The 22,810-nt window shown below is 39.2% G+C and overlaps 1 protein-coding gene across 3 annotated transcripts in view; it reads left to right on the forward strand.

Moving 5' to 3' along the window:
* Nucleotides 1–22,810, forward strand: part of RIC1 (RIC1 homolog, RAB6A GEF complex partner 1) — a 140,487-nt gene that overhangs the window by 4,429 nt on the left and 113,248 nt on the right. The window contains exon 1 of one of the 3 annotated variants that reach the window (XM_069576480.1): nt 19,634–19,867. The exons of the other annotated variants lie outside the window; for them this stretch is intronic. The gene's annotated coding sequence lies outside the window, so the exon portion shown is untranslated. Of the gene's footprint in view, nt 1–19,633; nt 19,868–22,810 lie in introns of those variants that run through there. 3 annotated transcript variants of the gene reach the window in all.

A 22,810-nucleotide genomic window follows, 5' to 3' on the forward strand; every position in this document is an offset into this window, starting at 1 on the left:
CTTAAAATTTTGTTAGGGCTCTTTTAGTAAGTTAAATTCACTTAGGAGGAATGCATTTTTAAAAAGAGAAAACTAGCCTTGTGGGAGGAATGTGCGTTTAATAGTCTAGCTGTTTATTTATTTATTTTAATGTCTAAAAGAATAGCTGCCTGGAAAATGTTGATTAGACATGAGGCTATGAAAACAGTAAAATAAAATCTCTAAGAATAACGTGTGCGTTTTGTGGATTTTCTGGTGAGCTTTTATGTACCTCTTACAGCGACTGTTGTATACTCTATGTAGCTGTTTGGGATCTGAGTGTTATAGTCATATCTCTTCAAAATTCTTTCCTGACTTCAAATTTGAGAAGTGTAGTAGAGTGCTTTTTAGATGTGTTGATAACTAAATTTCTGTTGATAGTCATTTTGCTTTTGATTTCATTTTTAGTGTGAGGGTGTGACTCATTTTCATTGTAATGTGTTGGTGTAAATTTGCTTTCTCTACTTAGTGAATCTACTTAGGAGTTTTAAACTACTTGAATTTACAACAAAGATCATTCATATATTTGGGGACCAAAAAAGGGGACTCCAAAAAGGTTTGGTATGTCTGTTAGATTGGGATGCTAGAGATGCGAGTTACTTGATGGAGCAGTTGATGATGTATTTCTGCCAAGGGTATTGTAAAAGGACTGATTTCAGCTTTGAAGATGAAGCTGCTGTTTAAAGCACATTATGATTTATGATTGACATGGGGGTTGTATGAGATAAATTGTGTTTTGTACTGTATCAGAGAGCCTGGAATAATTCCTTTAGTATACTACTTAACTGTGACTATAAAAGTCTCTGTGAACCACAGAATGATACTTCAGAATGCTGTAATTCTAAATTAATCTTATCTTAATTTTCAGGTCATTGATTATTTTAAATATATGAACACTTTCTGTGAAAAAGATAGTATCAATAGGCAGTGTATGAAAAGGATTAAGGGGACATACTGTATGTGAGAGAAAAACATTCTGTTCAAAGATACTAGTGTGTTAATATAAATGAAAATTTTGTGAGTAATCACTGCTAATAAAAAGGTGAAATAGGTAGAATTACTGGACTTATAAACTATAATAAATTGTCTTTGAGCAACCCTGAGTGAAAACTTATCCTCTTTTTGCTGTGTACTAATAATGGAAAACAATGCGACAGATATTCAATCAGGTGTATGGTTAAGATGTCATGGGAAAACACAAACTTTTTGGTTAACCCAACAATTTGTGCCTGTATTTTTCCAGCTCTCTCATTTCTCACGCTTTCAACCCTATTCTGTTAATGCCTCCAAAGAGCCGTCCTTATAAAGCCACTGCTTGGAAGTCATTTAGGGTTCACTGTTGGTTAAAGTATGAAGTTCATACTCCTTGCTTTAATATCAGAGACTTTACTCTCTTGGAATGCTCTCTTGCCCTGTCTCTGCCTATCAGAATATTACCCAAACCTTAACTTCTGTTGAAATCGTGCTCTGAGTCATTCTTTATTTACTATAATTGTTTTTGATGAACACTGTTTTTCATTGAGTTCATTGTTTTTGATGAGCAGTACTGTTTGTAGTGTAGTTTTTCACGCTTGGTTTATTTCTCCAACTGGATTGTAAGTTTCTGGAGAGCAGAAGTTATCTTACTTATTTTTAATTGAAGTATAACTTATTTATAATATTATGTTAACTTATAAGTAATCTTATTTTGTACTTATGTTTTGCACAAAGGTGTTTAATAAGCATTAAAAAAAATGAATTTAAGATATCTGTCCTATGCATAACACTTAACTTTTTTCAAGTTTTAATAATTTGAAGATTTTTAAATGTTGACATGTAACTTAAAAAATGTGATGATATTAAATTACAAATTAAAATCAGAAAAAATTGTATTAGGGTTATAAAAGTTAAGGTGAATTAAATGCTTTTTAAAGTTATACCCAGCCCAAATTATATTAGAAAAGTAGTATGTTATTCATAATAGCCAAGATGTGGAAGTAGTATCTGTCGATGGATGAATGGATAAAGAAGATGTAGTGTATATGCATAATGGAATATTGTTTAGCCATGAGAAAGGACATCTTGCAGCATATATGGAAGGACCTAGAGGGCATTGTGCTAAGTGAAATAAGTCAAAGACAAATTATGTATATATCACTTACGTATATATGTGATCTGAAAAAGCAAAATGGATAGAAACATACTAGAATGGAGGCTATGAGGGGCTAGGGAGTGGTGGAAAAGGGGAGATATTGATACGAGAGCATAAACTTCAAGCTGTAAGCTGAATAAGTTCATGTACAGCATGGTGATTATAGTTGATAATACTGTATTATATGCTTGAAAGTTGCTTAGATGAGAGTAGATTTTCAGTGTTTTCTCTACAAAAGAAGAAATGGTAATTATGTAACATGATACATGTATTAGCTAAGACTGGTGGTAATCTTTTTGCAGTGTATAAGGGCATCAAATCAACATGTTGTACATCTTAAACAGTGTTGTATGCGAATTGTATCTCATTAAAGCTGGGCAGGGGTGTTGGTAGAAGTGCTACCTTATAAAGGGTCTTTCTTTAATTATTAGGTAATCTGCAGTTTGCCAGAACTTAAATTACTGTGCAGTATTATATATAGCCAGTTGAATTCCTTGTTCCCAGTGTATATTTATATTGATGTGATCTATAATTTGGTAGTAGGACCACATGTGTGTGCTTTTAGTTTTTCAGTCATGTCTGACTCTTTGCAACCCCGTGGACTGCAGCCCACCAGGCTGCTGTATCCATGGGGATTCTCCAGGCAAGAATACTGGAGTGGGTTGCCATTGGCTTCTCCCGGGGATCTTTCCAACCCAGGGATCAAACCCAGGTCTTCCACATTCCAGGTGGATTCTTTACCGACTGAGCCACCAGGGATAGGTACTCTGTTATTTGTGTGGATTCATTTCAGATTTCTGAGGAGATCAGTGTACATCTTTGTGTGTCTCAGAAAGGGCAGTGGTTGGGGAAGAGTAATTTGGTTCTTCACTATAGGCCTCCTTATCAAGTGTTTGACTCTCAGTGCTGGAAAAATGTATGGAATATTCATACACTACATTTCAGCTTTCTAGATTATCTTCCTCCTTTATACTGTGATTCACTTATTTATCTAAAGTATGGTCTCAAACTAGTACAAGTTGCCTGAGAGTCTAGCAGCCTTTAGTTAAAGGTATCTAGCCAGTGAACATAATCATACTAAACTGCCACAAGGAAGAAGTTAACTTACCCTGTGTATCAAGGTCCAAAATAATGATGTTCCCAAATGAAAAAAATTAAGATTTGGGCCAGTTAGAAACTAACAGCAGTATCAGTAGAGGTGCATGCTTAATGTTAATCAGTATAGTTTCCATTTAGTGCATCTTTTAATCATTGAAATAAAAGCTTCTATAAGATTCAAGTCTGTGATTGAGAAGGCTTTCTTTTCTGGTTATCACCTGTACCCTGAAAAGATTTGGTGTTGGCTGGTTCTAAGACTGAAATGTAGTAAGCCTAGGTTGACTATAACCCCGTAACCTTCTGTTCAAGTTATGGCACAGTATTACAGGGACCCCTGACTTTTCTGTGAGAAAAGTGGACCTTGAAGTGAGATGGAGAGGAAGGAGTTCGGTGCTGATGGTCAGTGGAGTTGAAGAGATTTTAGTGACTGGATTCCCCTCCTCTTACTTCAGATCCTAGTGAAATGGAATGTAGACCTAAAGTGGAACTACTTGTTGGGAGTCGCTAGTGCCAATCCATGAAAGCTGGAAAATATACGTTTCTAGAAGCCTTGAGTCCCTGTTTAACTGCCCACTATACAGGCACTGCAAGAAAAGTTTGAAACTTTTGATGCAAACACAGTAAAATAAAATTTAAATACTTACTCTGCCAGACACTGGTGCCAGGATGTGAACTCTTCTAGACACTGGTGCCAGGATGTCAACAGTACACAGAAACAGTCCCTGCCTGCATGAAGCGTCTGCTTTGGTCAAGGGAGACAGGCAGCAAACACATCCATATGTCAATATAATGAGTGCCGTGGAGAAGAGCAGAGTAAGGGTATCAGGGAATGTTCGTGTGGCATTCTTATTTTAGCTAAAGATGGTTGGAGAAAGTCTCCTTAGGGAGGTTGCGTTTCAGCAGAGATCTTGAACTAAGTGACCAAGCCACGTAGGTATCTGAAAGAAGAACATTTCAGAAAGTTCAGTTCTGATGCTCAGTCGTATACAACACTTTGCAACCCCATGAACTGCAGTACATTGGCTTTCCTGTCCTTCACCAACTTCAGGAGCCTGCTCAAACTCATGTCTATCTAGTTGGTGATGCCATCCAACCATCTCATCCTCTGTCATCCCCTTCTCCTCCTCCCTTCAATCTTTCCCAACATCGGGGTCTTTTCCAGTGAGTCAGCTCTTGGCATCAGGTGGCCAAAGTACTGGAGCTTCAGCTTCAGCATCAGTACTTCTGATGAATCTTCACAACTGATTCCCTTGAGGATTGACTGGTTTGATGTACTTGCAGTCTGAGGGACTCTCAAGAGCCTTCTCCACCAGCACAGTTCAAAAACATCAATTCTTCAGCACTCAGCTTTCTTGTAGTCCAGCTCTCATATCCATACAGGACTACTAGAAAAACCATAGCTTTGACTAGATGGACCTTTGTTGGCAAAGTAATATCTCTGCTTTTCAATATGTTGTCTGGGTTGGTCATAGCTTTTCTTCCAAGGAGCAAGCGTCTTTTAATTTCATGGCTGTAGTCACCACCTGCAGTGATTTTGGAAACCAAAAAAAATGAAGTCTCTCAGTTTCCATAGTTTCCCCATCTATTTGCTATGAAGTGATGGGACTGGATGCAATGATTTTTGTTTTTGAATGTTGCATTTTAAGCGAACTTTTTCACTCTCCTCTTTCACTTTCATCAAGAGGCTCTTTAGTCTTTCTTTGCTTTCTGCCATAAGGGTGGTATCATCTGAATATCTGAGGTTATTAATATTTCTCCCGGCAATCTTGACTCCAGCTTGTGCTTCATCCAGCCTGGCATTTTGCATGATGTACTCTGCATATAAGTTAAATAAGCAGGGTGACAGTATACAGCCTTGATGTACTCCTTTCACAATATGGAACCCTCCTAGCTAGGCTTCAACAATACATGAACTGTGAACTTCCGGATGTTCAAGCCGATTTAGAAAAGGCAGAGGAATCAGAGATCAAATTACCAACATCCGTTGGATCATCAAAAAAGCAAGAGAGTTCCAGAAAAACATTTACGTCTGCTTAATTGACTATGCCAAAGCCTTTGACTGTGTGGATCACAAGAAACTATGGAAAATTCTTCAAGAGATGGGAATACCAGACCACCTGACCTGCCTCCTGAGAAATCTGTATGCAAGTCAAGAAGCAACAGTTAGAACTGGACATGGAAGAACAGACTGGTTCCAAATAGGAAAAGGAGTATGTCAAGGCTGTATATTGTCACCCTGCTTATATAACTTATATGCAGATTACATCATGCAAAATGCTGGACTGGTTGAAGCACAAGCTGGAATCCAGATTGCAGAGGAAATGTCAGTAACCTCAGATATGCAGATGACACCACCCTTCTGGCAGAAAGGGAAGAACTAAGAGGCTCTTGATGAAAGTAAAAGTGGAGAGTGAAAAAGTTGGCTTAAAGCTCAACATTCAGAAAACAGATCACAGCATCTGGTCCCATCACTTCATGGCAGATAGATGGGGAAACAGTGAAAACAGTGAGAGACTTTATTTTTTGGTTTCCAAAATCACTGCAGGTGGTGACTGCAGCCATGAAATTAAAAGATGCTTGCTCATTGGAAGGAAAGCTATGACCAACCTAGATAGCATATTAAAAAGTAGAGACATTACTTTGCCAGCAAAGGTCCGTCTAGTCAAAGCTATGGTTTTTCCAGTAGTCTTGTATGGATGTGAGAGTTGGACTATAAAGAAAGTTGAGCACCAAAGAATTGATGCTTTTGAAATGTGGTGTTGGAGAAGACTGTTGAGAGTCCCTTTGACAGTATGGAAATCAAACCAGTCCATCCTAAAGGAAATCAGTCCTGATATTCATTGGACGGACTGATGCTGAAGCTGAAACTGCAATACTTTGTCCACCTGATGCAAAGAAGTAACTCACTTGATAAGACCCTGCTGCTGGGAAAGATTGAAGGCAGGAGGAGAAGGGGATGACAGAGGATGAGATGGTTGGATGGCATCACTGACTTGATGGACATGAGTTTGTGTAAGCTCTGGCAGTTAGTGATGGTCAGGGAAGCCTGTTGTGCTGCAGTCCAGGGGTCGCAAAGAGTCGGACACAACTGAGTGACTAAACTGAACTGTTGTCCCATGTTCAGTTCTAACTTTTGCTGCTTGATCTGCATACAGATTTCTCAGGAGGCAGGTAAGGTGGTCTGATATTCCCATCTCTTGAAGAATTTTCCACAGTTTGTTGTGATTCATACAGTCAACGACTGTGGTGTAGTCAATAAAGCAGATGTTTTTCTGGAACTCTTTCCTTTTTCAATGATGCAGTGGCTGTTGGCAATTTGATCTCTGGTTCCTCTGCCTTTTCTAAATCTGGCTTGAACATCTGGAAGTCCATGGTTCATGTACTGTTGAAGCCTGGCTTGGAGAATTTTGAGCATTACTTTGGTAGCCTGTGAGATGAGTGCTTTTCTTTCTTTGAGATTGGAATGAAAAGTGACCTTTTCTAGTCCTGTGGCCGTGGCTGAGTTTTCCAAATTTGCTGGCATATTGAGTGCAGCACTTTCACAGCATCATCTTCCAGGATTTGAAATAGCTCAACTAGAATTCCATTGCTTCCACTAGCTCTATTCGTAGTGATGCTTCCTAAGGCCCATTGACTTCGCACTCCAGGATGTCTGGCTCCAGGTGGGTGATCACACCATCGTGGTTATGGGTTGTGAAGATCTTTTCTGTAGAGTTCTTATGTGTGTTGTTGCCACCTCTTAATATCTTCTGCTTCTGTCAGGTCCATACCATTTCTGTCCTTTATTGTGCCCATCTTTGCATGAAATGTTCCCTTGGTATCTCTGATTTTCTTGAAAAGAAATATCTTGAGATCTCTAGTCCTCCCCATTCTATTGTTTTTCTCTATTTCTTTTCATTGATCACTGAGGAAGGCTTTCTTTTTTCTCCTTGCTGTTCTTTGGAACTGGGTATATCTTTCCTTTTCTCCTTTGCCTTTTGCTTCTCTTCTTTTTCACAGCTATTGTAAGGCCTCCTCAGACAACCATTTTGCCTTTTTGCATTTCTTTTTCTTGGGGATGGTCTTGATCCCTGCCTCCTGTACAGTGTCACGAACCTCCGTCTATAGTTCCTCAGGGACTCTGAATATCAGATCTAATCCCTTGAACCTATTTGTCACTTCTACTGTATAATTGTAAGGGGTTTGATTTAGGTCATACCTGAATGGTCTAGTGGTTTTCCCTACTTTCTTCAATTTAAGTCTGAATTTGGCAATAAGGAGTTCATGATCTGAGCCAGTCAGCTCCCTGTCTTGTTTTGCTGACTGTATAGAACTTCTCTATCTTTGGCTGCAAAGAAATTTATAATCAGTTTGATTTCGGTATTGACCATCTGGTGATGTCCATGTGTAGAGTCTTCTCTTGTGTTGTTGGAAGAGGGTGTTTGCTATGACCAGTGCGTTCTCTTGGCAAAACTTTCTTAGCCTTTGTCCTGCTTCATTTTGTTCTCCAAGGCTAAATTTGCCTGTTACTCCAGGTAATCTCTTGACTTCCTACTTTTGCATTCCAGTCCCCTATAATGAAAAGGACATTTTTTGGGGGGGTGTTAGTTCTAGAAGGTCTTGTAGGTTTTCATAGAACCGTTCCCTGATAGCTCAGCTGGTAAAGAATCCACCTGCAGTGTGGGAGACCTGGGTTCAATCCCTGGGTTGGAAAGATCCCTTGGAGAAGGGAAAGGCTCAGTTCAGTTCAGCTCAGTCGCTTAGTTGTGTCTGACTCTTTGCGACCCCATGAATCGCAGCACGCCAGGCCTCCCTGTCCATCACCATCTCCCGGGGTTCACTCAGACTCACGTCCATCGAGTCCGTGATGCCATCCAGCCATCTCATCCTCGGTCATCCCCTTCTCCTCCTGCCCCCAATCCCTCCCAGCATCAGAGTCTTTTCCAATGAGTCAACTCTTTGCATGAGATGGCCAAAGTACTGGAGTTTCAGCTTTAGCATCATTCCGTCCAAAGAAATCCCAGGGCTGATCTCCTTCAGAATGGACTGGTTGGATCTCCTTGCAGTCCAAGGGACTCTCAAGAGTCTTCTCCAGCACCACACTTCAAAAGCATCAATTCTTCAGCGCTCAGCCTTCTTCACAGTCCAACTCTCACATCCATACATGACCACAGGAAAAACCATAGCCTTGACTAGACGGACCTTAGTCGGCAAAGTAATGTCTCTGCTTTTGAATATACTCTCTAGGTTGGTCATAACTTTCCTTCCAAGGAGTAAGCATCTTTTAATTTCATCACCATCTGCAGTGATTTTGGAGCCCAGAAAAATAAAGACTGGACTGTTTTTACCATTTCCCCGTCTATTTCCCATGAAGTGATGGGACTGGATGCCGTGATCTTCGTTTTCTGAATGTTGAGCTTTAGGCCAACTTTTTCACTCTCCACGTTCATTTTCATCAAGAGGCTTTTTAGCTCCTCTTCGCTTTCTGCCATAAGGGTGGTGTCATCTGTATATCTGAGGTTATTGATGTTTCTCCTGGCAATCTTGATTCCAGCTTGTGTTTCTTCCAGTCCAGCGTTTCTCATGATGTACTCTGCATATAAGTTAAAGAAGCAGGGTGACAATATACAGCCTTGACGTACTCCTTTTCCTATTTGGAACCAGTCTGTTGTTCTATGTCCAGTTCTAACTGTTGCTTCCTGACCTGCATGCAGATTTCTCAAGAGGCAGTTTAGGTGGTCTGGTATTCGCATCTCTTTCAGAATTTCCCACAGTTTCTTGTGATCCACACAGTCAAAGGCTTTGGCATAGTCAATAAAGCAGAAATAGATGTTTTTCTGGAACTCTCTTGCTTTTTCCACGATCCAGCAGATGTTGGCAATTTGATCTCTGGTTCCTCTGCCTTTTCTAAAACCAGCTTGAACATAAGGGAGTTCACTGTTCATGTATTACTGAAGCCTGGCTTGGAGAATTTTGAGCATTACTTTACTAGCATGTGAGGTGAGTACAATTGTGCAATAGTTTGAGCATTCTTTGGGATTGGAATGAAAACGGACCTTTTCCAGTCCTGTGGCCACTGCTGAGTTTTCCAAATTTGCTGGCATATTGAGTGCAGCACTTTTACAGTATCATCTTTCAGGATTTGAAACAGCTCAACTGGAATTCCATCATCTCCACTAGCTTTGTTCGTAGTGATGCTTTCTAAGGCCCACTTGACTTCACATTCCAAGATGTCTGTCTCTAGATGAGTGATCACATCATCATGATTAGGGAAAGGCTACCCACTCCAGTATTCTGGTCTGGAGAATTCCATGGACGGTTAACAGGGTCACAAAGAGTCAGACATGACTGAGTGACTTTCACTTTATAGAACCGTTCAGTTTCTTCAGCATTACTGGTTGGGCATAGACTTGGGTTACTGTGATACTGAATGGTTTACCTTGGAAACGAACAGAGATCATTCTGTTGTTTTTGAGGTTACACCCAAGAAATGCATTTCAGACTCTCTTGTTGACAACAAGGGCTACTCCATTTCCTCTAAGGGATTTTTTCCCACAGTAGTAGATTTAATGGTCATCTGAGTTAAATCACACATTTCAGTCCCATTTTAGTTCACTGATTCCTAAAATGTTGACATTCACTCCTGCCATCTCCTGTTTGACCGCTCTCAATTTACCTTTATTGAACCTAACATTCTAGGTTCCCATGCAGTATTGTCCTTTAGAGCATTGGACTTACCTCCATCACCAGTCACATCCGCAACTGGGTGTTTTTGCTTTGGCTCTGTCTCTTCATTCTTTCTGGAGTTATTTCTCCATTGATCTCCAGTAGAATATTGGGCACCTGCTGACTTGGGGAGTTCATCTTTCAGTGTCGTATCTTTTTGCCTTTTCATACTGTTCATGGGGTTTTCAAGGCAGGAATACTGAAGTGGTTTACCATTCCCTTCGCCAGTGGACCATGTTTTTTCAGAACTTTCCACCATGACCTGTCCGTCTTGGGTGCCCCTACATGCCATGGCTCATAGTTTCATTGAGTTAGGCAAGGCTATGTGATTGGTTTGATTAGTTTTCTGTGATTGTGGTTTTCCTTCTGTCTGCCCTCTGGTGGATAAGGGGCTTATGGAAGCTTCCTGATGGGAGAGACTGACTGTGGGGGAAACTGGGTCTTGTTCTGATGGGCGGGGTCATGCTCTATAAATCCTTACTCCAATTTTCTGTTTTGGGGCTGTGTTCCCTCCCTGATGTTTGACCTGAGGCCAAACTATGGTGGAAAATATGAAGATAATGGCGACACACCGCGGCACTCAGTGCCCCGACCCTGCAACAGGCCACTGTCAACTGACACCTCTGCTGGAGACTCCTGGACACTCACGGGCACATCTGGGTCCATCTCTTGTGGCGTCAATGCTCCTTTCTCCTGGTGCACACAGGTTTTGTTTGTGCCCTCCATGAGTCTTTTTCTCCAGTCCTGTGTAAGTTCTGGCGGCTGTATGGTGGGGTTAATGGTGACCTTCTCTAAGAGGGCTTGTGCCATACCCAGGTCTGCTGCACCCAGAGCTCCTGCGCCTGCGGCAGGCCACTGCTGACTCATACCTCCGCAGGAGCCACTCGGACACTCAAAGGCAGATCTGGCTCAGTCTCTGTGGCATCTTCTGGTGCGCACAAGGTTTTTGCTTGAGCCCTTTGAGCGTCTCTGGCGGATTTGGGTTTTGATTCTAAATGCGATTTCGCCCCTCCTACCGTCTTGCTGGGTCTTTGCCTTTGCCCTTGGACATGGGGTATCTTTTTTTGGTGGAATCCGGCATTATCCTGTCAATGGTTGTTTAGCAGTGAGTTGTAATTTTGGAGTTCTAACAGAAGATGAGTGCACGTCCTTACTCCACCATCTTGGATTGGATTTTTTTCAGGTAAGGGTGATGACAAGTCCAAAGGTTCTGAGGAAGGAACTGCATGCTTTGACACCAGTGTAGTAGAAGAATCGAAAGTCAGTGTGGCTGGAGTAAAATGAGTAAAGAGGATATTAAGAAATTCGTCAGAGATAAGGTTGAGGGTGGGGCATAGGGACATGCACTGATGATGCAGGGCATTATAGGCCATTGTGAGGACTTGGCTTTTAACAAGCAGGATGGGGAACCATTTGAAGGGTTTAAGTGAAGAGGAACTAAAAAGCCTCTTGATGAAAATGAACATGGAGAGTGAAAAAGTTGGCTTAAAGCTCAGCATTCAGAAAACGAAGATCATGGTATCCGGTCCCATCACTTCATGGGAAATAGATGGGGAAACAGTGGAAACAGTGTCAGACTTTATTTTGGGGGGCTCCAAAATCACTGAAGATGGTGATGGCAGCCATGAAATTAAAAGATGCTTACTCCTAGGAAGGAAAGTTATGACCAACCTAGATAGCATATTCAAAAGCAGAGACATTACTTTGACGACTAAGGTCCGTCTAGTCAGGGCTATGGTTTTTCCTGTGGTCATGTATGGATGTGAGAGTTGGACTGTGAAGAAGGCTGAGCGCCGAAGAATTGATGCTTTTGAAGTGTGGTGCTGGAGAAGACTCTTGAGAGTCCCTTGGACTGCAAGGAGATCCAACCAGTCCATTCTGAAGGAGATCAGCCCTGGGATTTCTTTGGACGGAATGATGCTGAAGCTGAAACTCCAGTACTTTGGCCACCTCATGCGAAGAGTTGATTCATTGGAAAAGACTCTGATGCTGGGAGGGATTGGGGGCCGGAGGAGAAGGGGATGACCGAGGATGAGATGGCTGGATGGCATCACGGACTCGATGAACGTGAGTCTGAGTGAACTCCGGGAGTTGGTAATGGACAGGGAGGCCTGGCGTGCTGCGATTCATGGGGTCGCAAAGAGTTGGACACGACTGAGCAACTGAACTGAACTAAACTGAGTGTGATGTGATACAACTTAAGTTTTAGTAGTGGCTGGCTGCTGTTTGGATAGCATATGCATGGTAAAGAAGTAGTAGCAACCACAGCAAAATAGTATGAAGAATGGCATTTGAAGTCCAGGAAAAATCAGGCTTTTAGGATGGGTATCTGGTATATAGCATCTTCCCTGGTGCCTCAGTGGTAAAGAATCTGCCTCCTAATGCAGGAGACAGAGGTTCAATCCGTGGATCGGAAAGACCCGCTGCAGAAGGAAATGCCAATCCCATGGACAGAGGAGCCTGGTGGGTTACAGTATGTGGGATTGCAGAAGAGTCAGAGAAAACTTAGCAACTAAACAACAATGGAAAAAGAAGGTCACACAAATGAAGCAGAATAAAAACATCTAAGTAAAGACATTTTGCTCATCTTCAGTGCTTGTGAATTATTGAGGCGATCCGTTTTACTTGTAAATGTTGATTCTGAGTTTACTATGTACTGTGTGATTTACATCATGGGAAGCAAAGTTTGCTGAATTTAGGTTCTTAACATAACTCACTCATGACGTTTGTCCTGTCCTCAGAGTAACCTGTCCAGCCTAACTTTTAGACTTAAAGTTTTCTTTCAAAATAATTTATATCTTCTTTCTTCATGGAAAGCTGGCATCACTTTTGTGAATAGAGGGTTATTCATGAGGAGCAAAATGAATATTATGAAAAACTAGTTTCTTAGATTACGTCAGAGATGGTTAGAAGTAAACTAGCACTTCATACAGATTTCCTCCTTACCAAATCAAAAGGACTAAGTGATTTAAAAAGTTTTATTTTCTCACATGTGATTAAATATTTAATATAGTGTTTATATGTCTCCTAAAATGATGGTATAGAAAATATTACATTCATAGCATTCCATTTACTGCTAGATATAGTACTTATTATGCAGTTTATCAAATTAGAATAAATTTTGTTGTTCAGTTGCTAAGTCATTTCTGCCTCCTCGACCCCATGGACTGCAGCACGCCAGGCTTCCTTGTCCTTCACTGTCTCCCAGAGTTTGCTCAAACTCATATCCATTGAGTCAGTGATGCTGTCAAAACCATCTCATCCTCTGTCATCCCCTTCCAGTCTTTCCCAGCATCGGTATCTTTTCCAGTGAATCAGCACTTCGCATCAGGTGGCCAAAGTATTGGAGCTTCAGCATCAGTCCTTCCAATAAATATTCAGGACTGATTTTCTTTAGGATTGACTGGTTTGATCTCCTTGCTGACCAAGGGGCGTCTCAAAAGTTTTCTCCAGCACTGGAGTTCAAAAGCATCAATTCTTTGGCACTCAGCCTTCTTTATGGTCCAAGTCTCCCATCTGTACATGACTACTGGAAAAGCCATAGTCTTTATCAGCAAAATGATATCTCTGCTGTTTAATATGCTGTTTAGGTTTGTCATAGCTTTCCTTCCAAGGGGCAAGTGATGAATTTATAATTTAATCATTTTAAAATATTCTAAAATTCAGACTTGCCACAGAGTGAGACTTTTTTTTTTACTTGACTAGCAAGCATCAGTTGGTTGAAGTCAGGATATCTCACTTTCTTTTAAGCTTTGCTTAAACCTGTCTCCTCATGTAATTTGACTTATTTCAGTCATAAATCATACCTAACTTTGCATATAAAATTTTGGATATTATTGTAGCTATACTGTAGAATTTGCTGTAGCTTAATTTTAAGTTTTATTGAGGTGTATAAAATACATCCCGTAAATGTGCCATGATTTGTAGTAAATTAATAGAGTTGTGCAGTCTCATCACTATCTAGTTTTAAGAGCATTGATAGCAACCTCAAAAGTACTATGCTCATTTGCATTCAGCTTCTGCTCCCCCTTCAGGCCCAGAAAATCATTGACTGCCTTTTGTCTCTGGATTTCGCTTTCCTGTAAATTTCATGTAAACATAACCATATAATATTTGGTCTTGTGTCTGACTTTCATTTAGTATAACACTTTTGTGGTATACCTTTTTATTGCTGAATATTATTCCATTGTATGGATATACCATATATATATTTATTTTAGTCCATTCCTCGATGATGGATATTTGGATTGTTTCTAATTTGGGACCATTGTGAATAATGCTACTATGAACATCTCTGTATACTTTTGTTTTTTTGCAGTTATGTATTATTATTTCTCTTGGGGAGATACCTAAGAATGGACCTCCTAGGTCATTTGTTAAGTTTGTGTTTAGCTTTTAGGAAAATGCCAAGATGTTCCAATGTAGCTATAAAATTTTATGTTCCCAACAGCAGTATATTAAGGTTTCTGTTTCTCCACATTCTTGTTAATATTTATTATTGTCAGTCTTTTTGTTATAGCCTTTTAGTGGCTTTGTAGTGATAGCTCATTGTGGCTTTAGTTTCTATCTTCCTGATAACTAAAAATGTTTAGCATCTTTTCATGTGCTTATTAGCTATTTGATGAAATAAGCCTCATTTGATGAAATGTCCGTTCACATGCTTTGCCCGTTCCTTTTTTTAAATTGGAGCGTTTGTCTCATTCAGTTGTTAAGAGTTCATTATATATTCTAGATGCAAATTCTTCATCAGATATGCCTTGCATATATTTTATCACAGTCTGTGATTTGTCTTTTCAGTTTCTGAATAGTGCCTTCTGAAGAGAAAAAGTTTGGTTTTGGTGAAGTCTGGATTATCATTTCTTTTATGAGTCATGCTTTTTGTGTCCTATCTAAGAAACCTTTTGCCAGTACAAGATCACAGACATGTTCGGTATTTTCTTTTGTAAGTGTTACCATCTGAACTCTTATACATAGGTCTGTCAAATGTTTTGAGTTGATTATTATGTATGGTTTCAGGTAAAGATCTAAGATCAGTTTCTTTTTTTACATACAGAGCCAATTGCTTTAGCATTATTTGTTAGAAAAACTCTTTTCACTGTTGAGTTGCATTGGCATATTTGTCAGAAATCTATTGACCATAAATGTAAGGGTTTATTTCTGTATTTTCTGTTCTGTTGATCAGTATGTCTATCATTGTACAAGCATCATCACACTGGAGCTTTTATAGCAAGTTGGTGAAAGTCCTACTTTTTGTTTTCAAAATTATTTTGCCTGTTCTAGATCTTTTGCAATTCTATATAGATTTTAGAGTCTTTGTCAGTTTCTACAGAAGAAAGAAAAGAAAAACCTTGCTGGAATTTTTCAGGAAATGACACTAAATGAGTGTCTCTTCATTTAGATTTTGAAAAGTTTCTGTTTGCAGTATTTTTTAGTTTGCAGTGTACAGGTCTGTTACTTTTTTAAAGCTTATTTCTAAGTTGTGTTTATCTTCTGTGATGCTGTTGTGAATGTAATTATCAGTTTCATTTTCCGATCATTACTGACATATAGATATGAAATTGATTTTTGTATATTGTTCTGCAGCCTTGCCAAAATTTATTTACTTCAGTAGGATTTTTTTTTGGTAGTGAGAACTAATAAATGAATTCAGCAAAATTGCAGGACATAAAATCAAGATGCAAAATTCAGTTGCATTTTTATATAGAAATAGTGAACATCCAAAAGTGAAATTAAGGAAATAGTTCCATTCCACAATAGCACCAAAAAGAATAAAATACAGAGTGTGAAGGGAAATGGATTAGGAGTTCAGGATTAACATATACACACTGCTGTGTGTAAAATAGATAAGCAAAAGAACCTACTCCTTAGCACAGGAAACTATATTCAATGTCTTGTAATAACCTATAATGTAAAAGACTGAAAAAGAGTGTGTGTATGTGTACACTTGATATAACTGAGGCACTTTTCTACATAGCTGAAGCTAATACACAGCTTGTAAATTAACTACATTTCAATTAAAAAATTGATATTAATAAAGAAATACTTAGAATGAAAATTAAAGAGGCTAAAGACATGCTAAGAACTACAAAAATGGCTGAAAGAAGATGCAAATAAATGGAAAGACATCCCATTTTTATGGATTGGGAGACAATGTTGTTGAAATGCCAGGACTGTACTGCCAAAGGCAGTCTACAGATTCAGTGCAATCCCACCAGTGCTTTTTGCAGAAATATGAAAATCCATTCTAAAATTGGTACGGAATCACAAGGGAGTTCCTCTTCAGGCTAGCTGAAATTTTATCAATTTTTTAGATCTTTACAGAGAACCAACTTTTGTTTTTACTGACCTTAGTCTATTAAGTTTCTGTTTTCTATATTATTGATTTCTGCATTGATTTTTTTTTTTTTCTTTTAATTTTCTCCAGCTTGCTTTGGGTTTAGCTTGCTTTACTTTTGCTAGGTTGAAAACTTAGGTTATTAAGTTGAGGCATTTCCTTTTTTTAATGTAGGCATTTTAAGCTCTTAAGTTTTCTTCTAAGCACTGTATTAGTTGTATGCCATAATTTTTTTCTCTTTTGAACATTTTCAAGTTTACAATAAAATTGAGAGGAAATTGCCATTTCCTCCTCCGGGAGATCTTCCTGACCAAGGGATCAGACCTGAGTCTGCTGCAGCTCCTGCCTTTTGATTGGAGTGTTTAGTCTATTTCACATATGATTATTGATGTGGTTGGGTTTACACTAGATAATTTTCTATTTCTCTTCTATACCTCAGATGTTTTCTGTTTATCTGTTATGCCTTTAATCGCTTTGATTTCTTAAACATACTTTTTGAGTTATTTTACTGATGGTTGCTCTAGCAATTAAAAATTAATCTTATTACAGTATATTTCAGGTTGACTCTGAATTAACTCTGGTAAAGTATAGAAAATGTTTCATTCCACTTTTTACTTTAATGCTTTTAAAATGGTAAAATATGCATAATATAAAATTTACCATTTAATAATTTTTAGATGTGCAATGCTGTGGCCCTAAGTATATTCATATTTGTGCAACCATTACTTTCATCCATTTCTAGAACTTTTTCATATTGAAGCTCCATTTCTGATAAACAGTAATTCCATTTCCCCCTCCTCCCACCCCCTGGCAACCACTGTTTTACTTTGTTTCCCTATGAATTTGCCTGTTGTAGAAACACAATGTTTGTTAATGATAGACTTAATTCACTTAGAATGTATTCAAGGTTCTTCCATGTTATATAGCATGTACCAAAATATGCTACCTTTTTAAGGCTGAATAATACTTTATTGTAGGTGTATATTATAGTTTATCCATTCATATCTTGATGCACATTTGAATTGCATCCATTTTTGGGATTGCTTTCACTGTGAATAGTACTGCTGTGAACATTAGTGCACAAATGTCTGTTTCAGTCCCTGTTTTTAATTCACTTGTATATATCCAAAGTGAAATTGCTGGATCATATGGTAATTCTGTTTGATTTTTTGAGAAATTGCTGGAGTTTTGTTTTCATACTATTTTTTCACAGTGGCTGCACCATTCCCACCAGCAATACACAAGGGTTTAGATTTTCCCACATCTTTGCCAAAATTTTTTTCCTGTTTTTTTTTTTTATGATGGTTATCCTGATGAGTACAAAGTGGTGTCTCATTGTGGTTTTGATTTGTATCTCCCAGGCTTCCTTGGTGACTCAGTGGTAAAAAATCGGCCTGCAGTGCAGGAGACACTGGAGATGTGGGTTCAATCCCTGGGTCGGGAAGATCCTCTAAAGTAGGAAATGGCATCCCATCCCAGTATTGTTGCCTGGAAAATCCCACAGACAGAGGAGCCTGGAGGGCTATAGTCTACGGGGTCACAAAGAGTTGGACATGACTGAGCTCACATGCATACACAGAACGTCACTTGTCATTGTGTATGCTCATTTATATCTGACTCTGTGGCCCTATGGAGTGTAGCCCACCAGGCTCCTTTGTCCATAGGATTATCCTGGCAAGATTACTGAAGAGGGTTGCCATTTCCTCCTCCATGGGATCTTCAGACCAAGGGATCAAACCTGAGTCTCTTGCAGTTCCTTCATTGGAAGGTGAATTGTTTACCAGTGAGCCACCTGGATTAAATACCTTTTAATGTGTTTGTTGGTTGCTTCTGTATCTTCTTTGGAGAAACGTCTCTTCAACTTCTTAGCCCATTTTAAAATCAGGTGATTTTGTTGTTGAGTTCTTGGCATTCTGTATTCACAGTTAGCCCTTGAACAACGTGGGTCTGGCCTGACCCAAACATGTGAATGTTTTTCATTAGTAAAATACTATAGTACTACATTATCAATGGTTGGTTGAATTCTCAGATGTGGAACTGCAGTGATGAAAGCCCCACTGTTAAGTTATACTGAGGTTTTTGACAGAGGGTCAGTTTCTGCATTGCAAGGGTCAACTGTATTCTGAATATCAATTCCTTATATATATGATTTGCAAACATTTTCTTCCATTATATGGGTTGCCATTGTACTCTGTTGATAGTGTCCTTTGATGTCCAAAAGCTTTTAATATTGATGAAGTCCAGCTTAACTGTTTTTTCCTTTTGTTGCCTGTGCCTTTGGGGTCATATGCAAGAAATGATTGCCAAATCCAAAGTCATGAAGTTTTTGTCCTGTGTTTTTCTTTTAAGACTTTAATAATTTTAGCTTATATTTAGATTTGTGATCCATTTTGAGTTGATTTTTGTATATAGTGTAAGGTAAGGATCAAATTTTTATTTTTTTCCTTGTGGATATTCAGTTTTCCTGGTGCAATTTGTAAAAACACTACTCTTTTCCCCCTTTGAATGGTTTTGGCACTTGTTGAAAATCCTTTAGCCACATGTATGATGTATTACTATTAATCTTGGGCTCTCTGTTGTATTTCATTGTTGTGTATGTCAGTCTTTATGCCAGTGTGGTACTATTTTGATTACCATAGCTTTGTATTAAGTTTTGAAATCAAAGTGTGAGACCTCCAACCTTCTTCTATTTTATGCTTGTTTTAGCTATTGAAGTCCCTTGAGATTCCATGTTTTAGGATGAATTTTCACAATATCTGCAAAAAACCCCAAAAAACTGGTGTTGTAATTTTGATAGGGCTTACTTTGAATCTGTAAATTGCTTTGGTGGTATTGACATCTTAACATTGTTTTTTAACCTGTGAACATGAGATGTCTTGCCATTTACATGCATCTTCTTTATTTCAGGAATATTTTGTAGTTTTTAGCATACAAGTCTTTCACTTCCTTGGGTAAGCGTAATTCTGAATATTTTATTGTTTTCAATACTACTGTAAATGTAGTGATTTTTAAAAATTTTATTTGTGCATGTTCCTTATTACACAGAAATTCAACTGATTTTTGTGTGCTAATACTGCAACCTGCAGCTGTGCTAAACTGTTAATCACTTCTAACAGTTTTGTGTGAAATCTATAGGGTATTCTACATAGAAGATCATATTTTCAGAGAAGAGAGATAATTCTACTTCACTTCCAGTTGGGTGCTTTTTATTTTTTTACTGATTTCACTGGGCAGGATTTCCAGTAATGTTTTGAATGGAATTAGTGAAAGTGAGCACCCTTGCTTTGTTCCTGATCTTAGAGAAAAGCTTTTCAGTTTTTTAACCTGCTTATTTAACTTATATGCAGAGTACATCATGACAAATGCTGGACTGGTTGAAGCACAAGCTGAAATGAAGATTGCTGGGAGAAATACCAATAACCTCAGATACACAGATGATACCACCGTTATGGGAGAAAGTGAAGAAGAACTAAAGAGCCTCTTGATGAAAGTGAAAGAGGAGAGTGAAAAAGTTCGCTTAAAACTCAGCATTCAGAAAACTAAGATCATGGCATCTGGTCCCATCACTTCATGTGAAATAGGTGGGGAAACAAAGGAAACAGTGAGAGTCTTTATTTTGGGGGGCTCCAAAATCATTGCAGATGGTGACTGCAGCCATGAAACTAAAAGACATTTGCTCCTTGGAAGAAAAGCTATGACCAACCTAGACAGCATATTAAAAAGCAGAGACGTTACTTTACTGACAAAGGTCCATTTAGTCAAAGCTATGGTTTTTCCAGTAGTCTTGTATGGATATGAGAGTTGGACTATAAAGAAAGCTAAGCACAGAAGACTTGATGCTTTTGAACTGTGGTGTTGGAGAAGACTCTTGAATGTCGCTTGGACTTCAAGGAGATCCAACCAGTCCATCAGGTGGACAAAGTATTGCAGTTTCAGAATCAGTCCTAAATGTTCATTGGAAGGACTGATGCTCACACTGCAATACTTTGTCCACCTGATGCAAAGAACCAACTCATTGGAAAAGACCCTGCTGCTGGGAAAGATTGAAGGCAGGAGGAGACGGGGATGACAGAGGATGAGATGGTTGGATGGCATCACCGACTCAGTGGTCATGAGTTTGAGTAGGCTACGGGAGTTGGTGACAGACAGGGAAGCCTGGCGTGCTGCAGTCCATGGGGTCACAAAGAGTCGGACATGACTGAGCAACTGAACTGAAGACTTGTTTTGTGGCCTAACTTATAGTCTATCTTAGAGGATATTATATGTGCATTTGGCAAAAATGTGTATTCTTCTTTTGTATGGAGTTATCTGTGAAAATGTTTTAAGTGAAATTAATTAGTCTGTGCTGCTGCTAAGTTGCTTCAGTCGTGTCCGACTCTGTGCGACCCCATAGACAGCAGCCCACCAGGCTCCGCCGTCCCTGGGATTCTCCAGGCAAAAACACTGGAGTGGGTTGCCATTTCCTTCTCCAGTGCATGAAAGTGAAAAGTGAAAGTGAAGTCGCTCAGTCGTGTCCGACTCTTCGTGACCCCATGGACTGAAGCCTACCAGGATCCTCTACCCATGGGATTTTTCAGGCAAGAGTACTGGAATGGGTCACCATTGCCTTCTCTGTAATTAGTCTATAGCGTTATTCAAGTTGCCTCTTACTGAGTTTTTGTCTGGTTGTTATGTTCTCAGGTGTTTTTTTTGAGGTGTTATTGTCATGTATGAAAGAGATGGGAATACCACACCACCTGACCTGCCTCTTGAGAAATCTGTATGCAGGTCAGGAAGCAACAGTTAGAACTGGACATAGAACAACAGAGTGGTTCCAAATAGGGAAAGGAGTACGACAAGGCTGTATATTGTCACCCTGCTTATTTAACTTATATGCAGAGTACATCATGAGAAACACTGGGCTGGATGAATTGCAAGCTGGAATCAAGATTGCCGGGAGAAATATCAATAACCTCAAATATGCAGATGACACCACCCTTATGGTAGAAAGCAAAGAAGAACTGAAGAGCCTCTTGATGAAAGTGAAAGAGGAGAGTGAAAAAGCTGGCTTAAAGCTCAACATTCAGAAAACGAAGATCATGGCATCCAATCCCATCACTTCATGGCAGATAGATGGGGAAACAATGGAAATAGTGATAGACTTTATTTTCCTGGGCTCCAGAATCACTGCAGATGGTGATTGCAGCCATGAAATTAAAAGATGCTTACTCCTTGGAAGGAAAGTTATGACCAGCCTAGACAAAAAGCATATTAAAAAGCAGAGACATTACTTTGTCCACAAAGGTCCATCTAGTCAAGGCTATGGTTTTTCCAGTAGTTATATGTGGATGTGAGAGTTGGACTATAAAGAAAGCTGAGCGCTGAAGAATTGATGCTTTTGAACTGTGGTGTTGGAGAAGACTCTTGAGAGTCCCTTGGACTGCAAGATCCTCATCCTAAAGGAGATCAGTCCTGAGTGTCCATTGGAAGGACTGATGATGTAGCTGAAACTCCAATACTTTGGCCACCTGATGTGAAGAACTGACTCATTTGAAAAGACCCTGATGCTGGGAAAGATTGAAGGTGGGAGGAGAAGGGAATGACAGAGGATGAGATGGTTGATTGACATCACTGACTCAATGGACATGAGTTTGGGTAAACTCCAGGAGTTGGTGATAGACAGGGAGGCCTGTCACGCTGCAGTCCATGGGGTCGTAAAGAGTCGGACACGACAGAGTGACTGAAGTGAACTGAACTGATCTAATGTCTACATGTTACAAACCCCATAATAGAACAGTATACTTTATTTTAAAAATTATTATTTTATAGAGTGATATATTTTAGAGAAATTAAGAGGAAAGATAAAAATACATTTATTCAGTCTTTTGTACTTATCCATTTACCATTTCCTGTTGTCTATGTTTCTTCTTTTGATTTGAGTTACCATCTTTGTCCCTAGTTTCCCAAATCATCCCCCACTCCCAGCTCAGTGATTTGCTTTGAAGACTCACAGTACACAGCTTATAGCCATACTCATAACTGTGATTTATTACAACAAAAGTATACAAAGCAAATTTGCCAAAGGGAAAAGGTTTAGTGAGCAAGATCTGGAGGAACTAGCTGTGAGCTTCCAGTAGTCCTCTTTCAGTGTAGTTACGTAGGTTGTGCTTATTTTCTCCAGTGTCATTTTGTGATAGCATTTGTGTAGTGTTAAACACCAAGGAAGTGCATTATAGACCTAGTTCCCAAGGTTTTTACTGGGGGCTTTTTGCCCAGTGCATACCAAATTTCACATTCTCTGAAAGAAAACAGGTTTGTGTAAATAGTTTAGGCACAGCCAGCCACTCTGATCAGTTAAGGAATGGTGGGAACCCTCCCAAAATCCAGGTTGCCATCTACCAACTCAGGACGAACATCGTATGTTGGCTTTTTTTGTTTTTTTTTTCAGGTACAGCAGTCTTAGACATTTTAGGTTAACTATTTTTTGCATACCATTTGATGACATTTCCTTTTTTTTTTTTTCTGAGGGATTTCTTTTAGTATTT

This window comes from Ovis canadensis, chromosome 2 (genome assembly GCF_042477335.2).
Source record: "Ovis canadensis isolate MfBH-ARS-UI-01 breed Bighorn chromosome 2, ARS-UI_OviCan_v2, whole genome shotgun sequence".
NCBI classification, from domain to species: Eukaryota; Metazoa; Chordata; class Mammalia; order Artiodactyla; family Bovidae; genus Ovis; species Ovis canadensis.